Genomic DNA, 8169 nt, shown 5'->3' with positions numbered 1-8169 from the left:
GGAGCGGCTGGTAGTTTCGAACTGCTGACCTTAAGGTTCGCAGCCCGATTCGTAACCACTACGCTACCAGAGCTCCTTACAGAATGAATAAGTATAGTGAAATAATACTATCATTGTTCATACATTTCCTAATTTTAAACCATTCATTGTTCCCTTGTTCTGTTCAAACAGTGCCTCTTAGTGTATGAACATGTTCCTCATGAGCATGATTAAGTGTCTGGAATGTTCATTCTCCAAAATGTTGCATGGTTTGTAATAATCCATATACTCGAAAGCCTTTGCATAGTCAATAAAGCGCAGGCAGACATCTTCCTGGTATTCTCTGCCTTCAACCAAGATCCATTTGATGTCAGCAATGATATCCCTTGTTTCACTTCCTCACCTGAATCCATCTTGAACCTCTAGGAGTTCCCTGTCAATGTACCATTGCAGCCGTTTAAAAATTATCTTTAGTAAAAATTTACTTGTATGTGATATTAATAATAATGTTGATGATTTCCCCATTCTCTTTGGAATGGACACAAATATGAATGTCTTAAAATTAGTTGGCCAAGTAGCTCTCTTCCAAATTTCTTTGACTAGATGAGTGAGTGCCTCTAGTGCATCAATTTGTTGAAGATTTCACTTTGTATTCCATAAATTCCTGAAGACTTGTTCTTTGCCAATTCCTTCAGTGCACCTTGGACTTCTTTCAGTAGCACTGGCTCTTGATTATATGCTACCTACCTCTTGAAATGATTAAACATCGACCATTACTTTTTTGGTACAGTGACTGTATATTCCTTCTATAAACTTTGATGATTTCTGCATCATTCAATAATTTACCCATGTTGTTGTTGTTGTTTCTACTTTGTTCAGGTACCGACTCATAGTGACCCTATGCACAACAGAACAAAACACTGCCTGGTCCTGGAATTTTCTTTGACTTCCTCATTTCTTCCATTTTTTGGAGATTAAGTTTCAATGTCTCTTCTGACATCCACTTTAATCTTTTCTTTCTTTTTTATCATCTTAATGACTTTTTATCTGTATAATGTTCTTGATGTCATCTCAAAACTCTTCTGGTCTTTTTGTTTAATGCATCAAATCTGGTTTTGTGGTGATTTCTAACTTCAGGTAGGATATGCTCAAGGTCATATTTTGGCTTTCATAGACATGTTTTAATTTTCTTCAACCTGAACTTGCATATGAGCAATTTATGGTCTGTTCTGTATTCTGCCCCTGGCTTTATTTTGACTGATGATATGAAGCTTTTCTACCATTTCTTTCCACAGATGTAGTCAATTTGATTTCAGTGTATTCCATTTGGTGAGGTCCATGTTGTTTAATAAAAGGTATTTGCAATGAGGAAGACATTGGCCTTGCATTATTTTTATAACCCAGGCTGTTTTCCAATGACTGATCCTTCCTCGTTGTTTCTAACATCTACATTCTAATCACCGGTAATTGTCAATACATCTTGATTACGTGCTTGATCAGCCAACTGAAGAAGTTGGTGGTGGTAGTGGTTATGTGCCGTGGAGTCGGTTATGACTCTGTACAGGGTTTCTGAAGCTGTAAATCTTTATGGGAGCAGAAAGCCTCATCTTTCTCCTGTGGAGCAGCTGGTAGTTTCGAACTGCTGACCTTGCATTTTGAAGCCTGATTAATAACCACTATGCTACCAGAGCTCCTGAAGTTTGTGGAATTCTTTAATTTCATCATCACTGTCTTTAGTAGTTGGCATGTAAATTTGAATAAAGTTGTATTAACTGGTCTTTCTTATAGGCATATGAATAGTGTCCTATCACAGACAGCATTATACTTCAAGATGGTTCTTGAAATGTTCTTTTTGATAATGCAATGCCAGTCCTCTTCAGTTTGTCATTCCTGGCATAGTAAACCATGTGATTGTCTGATTCACAATGGCCAATACTAGTCCATTTCAGTTCACTAATGCCTAAGATTCCGATTTTTATTTGTTCCATTTCATGTTTGACAACATCCAGTTTTCCTCGAATCATACTTTGTACATTCCATGTTCTGATCATTACTGGATGTTTACAGTTGTTTCTCATCATTTTGAGTTGTGCCCCATCAGCAAATGAAGGTCCCGAAAGCTTCGCTCTATTCGCATCATCATAGTCAACTCTACTTTGAGAAGCCAGCTCTTCCCCAGTCATATTTTGAGTGCCTTCCAACCTGAGGGACTCATCTTCTGGCACTATATCTGACAATATTTTGGTGCTCTCCATCATGTTTCAATATTCAATATTCTTGTGCTATCTGACAGTGTTCCACTGGTATTTATAAGGTTGTCAGTGACAGAATATTCGGAAGTAGTCCATCTCTTCTTCCTAGTCTTAGTTTGGATGTGCAGCTGAAACCTCTTCACCATGGGTGCCCTACTGGTATTTAAAATGCCAGTGCCATAGCTTCCAGAATCACAACAACATGCCACCACTGTAGGTAAAACTGACAGATGAGTGGTGGAGAGTGAATAAGGAGCTAAAATTTTACTTATTTGAAATTTAAATAGAAGCAACCACAAGTTTGACCTAAACTCTAGGTGAAAACTGTGTTGTCTCCAAGGAAGAGGAAGAGGAAAGAGAGTTATCACTTTGTGTGGCTGTGGAAGATGACTCATTAGAATAGATACATTACTTTGGTTCATATTCCATTGATCCAAACTCAGTCACCTTGTTGCAAGCACAGCTAGGAAATAGTCTTTGATTTGGTGCCATGTGCTCAACTCTAATTCTATTATTATGGTGAAATGATGGACAGATTTTGGTGGACACCTAGCAGTATCAGCCACAATATCTCATCTTTGTGAATCTTACCTATATGACTGTAGATAACATAAGTATCCCTAAGTTTCAGTGATAATAATGATCACTTATTCGTAAGTTATTGTGCAGATCACAACGAGATAACCTAGCAGGGCGCTTGGCACATAGTTTTCAGTCAACATTTGGCACTGTTACTGCCGCTTTGTTACCCACATTGTTGGCCTTTAGAAGAGTCCTTATACTCAGAACATGGCTCCAAATAAGAAATGAGGGCTATTCAAAATACACACAAGGAAAATGCCGTAAATGGACGCGCATCTGCACATCAAACACTGAGGTTGGTTACTGAGAGTTCATTTCCAAGAAGTAGGTTCATTCTGCTGTGCTGACAATTCCAGGTTTCTTAGCCTGAGACGTATTTACTGAGACTATTAATGTTACCATGAAGGGCCTCCTTGGAGACATCTGGAGAGTGTTAATTCAAGACAAGCTGTCAGTTTCGCTCCCTGCTCCTAATAGAGTCTACTACGGGGTATGGAGAAAGCCACACTTTTCAAAAGATACCTATGTTAGTCAGCTCCTCATGGTGCTTTCTTGATAAGCTGATAATGAGCACATCTCTATCTTATTAGAGAAGATAAATAAAGGCTGACCAGGGTGCTGCAGGGCAGTCACAGTTATAGGAACCATCTGTCCTCATCTCGGCATCACGAAGCAGAGATCAACATGTGACTTTTTAAACTACATGAGTTACAGATAATGAATTCACTAGAGACTGTCAATGCTTTTTACAGAAATGAGTCATTTCAGAATAAACAACTGTGAAATGTATTTCAAAGCCGTGGCCGGCTGCATTTCTTATTTGCTTTATTTGCTAAAGAAAACGTTGTGCCCTCAGTGCTTTGAAGTAATCACATACTTAGTGGGTGAATGCTGGATGAAAGAAAAATTTGGGGATCATTTTTAGAAGCCTTCTCTTGCCACTGTTACTATGTGGCCCATGTTAAAAACAAGAAATGAAATTAATTTTTCTTCTCATAATTGCAAGTGGAACAAATCACAGCAATTTCAATGTGCAAAAGTGAAGAGGCCTATAATTCAAATGTATTTCCTACTAGAGAAAAATTTTGGAAAATTTTTCTAAATTGAAAAAGGAAAATTCCTGAGAGTGCATGGCTGCAGGAAAACCTCAGATTTGGAGCCTGAGAGATAGGCTGTGGCCTAAAAGAAGACTCTGCAGGACGAGAGCTCTAGAAGGAGCTCTGGTAGTGTAGTGGTTACTAATTGGGCTGCTAATCTCAAGGTCAGCAGTTCGAAACTACCAGTGGGTCTGTTGGAGAAATATGAGGCTTTCTGTTCCCATAAAGATTTACAGCCTCAGAAACCCCATGCAGGGTCACTATGAAACCCTACGCAGGGTCACTATGAGTTGGAACTGACTCCTCAGAACATAACCACCACCACCATGACCTAGAAGACAGGATGAGGACAGAACACACCAGTAGGTGTCAGGAAACCAATGTTTGTGCTAACCAGGACCTAGTCAGGGTTCTGACGGCGATCTACCCACTGCCAGTGAGTCAGTTCCAAGCCTTGGTGAGCCTATAGGACAGACGAGAACTGTAGCGTTTCTGAGACTCTATGTCTTTATAGGAGGAGATGACCTCATCTTTTTTCTGTAGAGTGACTGGCGGGTCTGAACTACCAAAGTTGCAGTTAGCAGTCCAATGTTTAATTCACTCTACCACCAGGGTTTCTTGTGATGGTGATATGTACTAACTGTTGCCTGTCAATGGAGCCCTGGTGGAGTTATGGTTAGGTAATCAGCTGCAAACAGAATAGTTGGCTGTTTGAATCTATCAGCAACTCTGACGGAGAACCCATACTGTTGCTGCCTGTTCCCCCCCACCGTGCCATGATGGAGTTCCCTTCCCCCATCAGTTGGGTCTTTGCATCATTTGTATCATTCATTCCTGATGATCCAGTCAGTGGCCTCTGATTTCCCAGGGCTAGGTCAAGAGACTGTACCCATCTGCAAAGGAACAGGATATGCAGGGAAACTGACTTCTACAACCCTGGGTCCTGCCTCCCACTAAGCCTCCTTCCACCCAGGGGCTCTCTTCTAGTACTGTTATGTTTTCTTTGAGTGTTTACACATTTGATCCATCTGAAATTTATTTTGGCATGTAGGGTAATGCAGGGCTCCAACTTTCCCTTTTTTTCTGGATGGCCACTCAGTTTTCCATATATCATTAAAAACGTAATAATAATTCACCCCACCTCTAACCTCAGTCCACAAGGTTTTGAAGTGTTAGTCATAATGTACTGAGTCCCATTTGTGTTTGGATACATGTACTCATGGATTTTCAGCTCTGTTCCACTGATCTGCCTTTTAATGAACTAACATTAAACTGTTTAATTGAAATCTCGCCAAAATAACTTGCATGGGCTTTTTGAAACTGGACACTTTGAAAGACATAATCTAAAGCTTAAAAAAAGTTAAAAGAAGAGTATAAAGAATTTCCAAATTCCCTCCCCTGGGAGTCATATTTGCTTTATTTGTCACTTTATTACATAAATTATCTGTATGCATTTTCCTTGGACCATTTGAGAATAAGAATAAGTTGTAGACATGATGTTCCTCTACTCCCTAAATATTTCAGTAAAATGCTTCTTAAGAAGCAGAAATTCACTTATGTAACCACAGAAAAATGATCAAAATCAAGAAATTTAACATTGCTACAATGCTGCTATTCAATCGATGGAATTTATTTAAATTACAGCAATTGTCTCAATACTGTTCTTTGTAATAGAGTTTTTGTCTGCTCCAGGATATAATCCAGGGTTACTCCTTTTGTTTAGTTTTGTTGTTGTTTGTTTGTTTATAAACATTTGGAATTTTATTTAAAAAAAAAAAAAAAAAGAAAAAGAAAAGCAAAGGAACAACAACAAAAACATCACAACCATGAACATTATTATAATTGGAGGCCCTCTAGATTCTCCAGTGACACTGAGCATGCTCACAAGGGTTCCCATTGGTTTAGTCTTAAACAACCATTTTATCTTTAAAAGGAAAACAAAAAGAACTCAGTATACTACCATTTAAGGAGCTCTGGTAGCGTAGTGGTTACGAATCGGGCTGCAAACCTTAAGGTCAGCGGTTCGAAACTACCAGCCCCTCCGCGGGAGAAAGATGAGGCTTTCTACTCCCGTAAAGATTTACACCCTCGGAAACCCTGTACAGGGTCACTATGGGTCGGAACCGACTCGACGGCACTTAACAACAACAACATACTACCATTTAACTTGTTTAATTAACATTAGCTTGTTTTAATGCTTCTCCACAAATGGTGAAAAATACTAAAGTACAGACAAGGAATAATCATAATGTGACCGACATTATAAATATGGAATTATAAATTTAAAATATTTTGTGGTTAAAAAATAAATCTGTCAGTTAATGCAGCTTTGCGGGGTGTCTCTTCTAGCAGGGCGGGTCGATGCGCTCCTGGTGGTGCTCGCCTTTATCCGTTTTCCCAGGTCCACTGCATCCTACTCTTCTTCCTTCCATCTGTTCCATTAAAGGGCCAGGGGGCCCCCAGGACCACCTCGTCTTCCTTCACTAAAGCCACCTTGGTCCATGCCTCAACCACTACGGAAGACCCCTCTGTCTCCACCATTAACCCCCTCTGAACATTCCATCAGGACTGTCACGATCCACAAGGCCATCTCTCCTGCTCCACATGCCATAGGAGCCACCTCTGCCTCGGTCACCACCCAGGGGTGGGAAGGGTGTCAGGAAGAAGGCTTCGGGCTTAGGGGCCTTACGCTGGTTACATTGTGTTCTCCAGGCAAAATTCTGGTTTCTACAGCTCGGATTAGGGCATTGCCAGTCCCCAGTTTAGTGCTGGACGTTTCCTCCTCCAGATGGGTTTCCTTGGGAACCGCAGGGTCTTGTTGGGAGAAAGCCACCTCTGTCTCCTCTACGACCTCCCTTGAGACCCATGGGTCCACTCCTTGGAGTGGTGGTGGCATCCCTTTGCCCTCACGGGGTGGCATTCCACCCCACATGTTGTTCATGGGAGGCTTCTTCTGAGCAAGAGCGACTTTAAGTTTGCTCCCTTGGAAATCCAGGCAACCTTGGCAGTGGGTGGGTCTTCATAGGATACCATAGCATTGCCTTTGGGCTTTCTGCTTTCCTTGTTCTGGTAGGTGTGAAGCACAGGTTGCCCAGTTCTCTTGTTCATCCTAACAACCCCACACTGCTTAAAGAAACCCATCAGATCATCTAGGGTCGCATTGTCATTTAATCCTTGCACGTAAATCGCACTGTTGTCTGAGTCTTCATCTGGATCTACAGGTGGGCCTAAATCAAGATTTGGTTCTTCATCCATGCGTCCACCAGGTTTACTGAGGTCACCTCACTCTCCAGTGCCCATTCCACCCATCCTCCTCCCGCCCACCTCTGCTCATGCCTCCATGATCAAATCCCCCTCTTCTCTTGCCTCGGTTATGAGGGCCACCCATGCTCCGGTTCTCTCCTGGTCTGGAAAATCCTGCAGACTCCTGCCCATAAACACCCATGCTACTGGGCTGGTCCTGTCGGAATGAACTCTGCTGCCCGCAGCTGCTGCTCTGTTGGCTATATTAACTTGGAACCTGGCTGTAGGATCCAGTCTGGGGTGGGGGTGGGGGGTAAGTAGTGGGCAGCTGCTGCCCATAGCTACTCTCTACTCTGCTGTCCATAGCTACTCTGCTACCCATAGCTACTCTGCTGAGAGTAACTGCTCTGATCCTAGCCAGTCAGCTGTGAAGAGGACTATCTGGTAGGAGGATAGGATGGAGGTGCAGTGCCTGGGTACATGCGGTGGCTCCCAGGACCCTGCGGATAACTGTGGTTACTCTGTCCATACCCAACACTGGGCTGGTTATAACCTCCTATGCTACATTGAGGCTGACTAGTCTTAGCCGGCTTGCTACCATCCTGTGGACTTGCAGGTGTGGTGGCTGCTGGCTGCTGCCCATATGCTGGGATAGGCAGGTTGAGTGTCATAGGCAGACTGAGTTGCATAGGAGGCTTGGGTGGTGGTCCCTGTAGCAGTGGTGGTATCCTAAGCACCCGTGCCACAGCCCTGGACAGGCTGACTGTAAGTCTGTGGGGCAGCCAGAGCACTATAACCCATAGGAGGCTCTCTGTAAGAAGTTGCATAGACAGTCTGCCCTTAGGTTGCAGTGGTCTGAGCCTGGGTATAGCTGATATCAGTGGGTTGTCCATAGGTTCCATAGCCTCGTTGCCCATATGTCTGGGTGGCTTTTGGATAGCCTTGAGTGGGCTGGATAGCATGTAGCCCTGCTGGGCTGCAGCTTGGCTGTAGGTACTGAAATCCATGGACGCCAT

At 42.6% G+C, this 8169-nt stretch overlaps 1 pseudogene; it reads right to left on the bottom strand.

Annotated features, from left to right (window-relative positions):
• Positions 1-6255: 6255 nt before the first annotated feature.
• On the bottom strand, positions 6256-8169 carry LOC102835249 (annotated as a pseudogene).

This window comes from Chrysochloris asiatica, unplaced genomic scaffold, assembly GCF_000296735.1.
Source record: "Chrysochloris asiatica unplaced genomic scaffold, ChrAsi1.0 scaffold00151, whole genome shotgun sequence".
Lineage (NCBI taxonomy): Eukaryota > Metazoa > Chordata > Mammalia > Afrosoricida > Chrysochloridae > Chrysochloris > Chrysochloris asiatica.
This window is presented reverse-complemented; position numbering and strand designations above follow the sequence as displayed.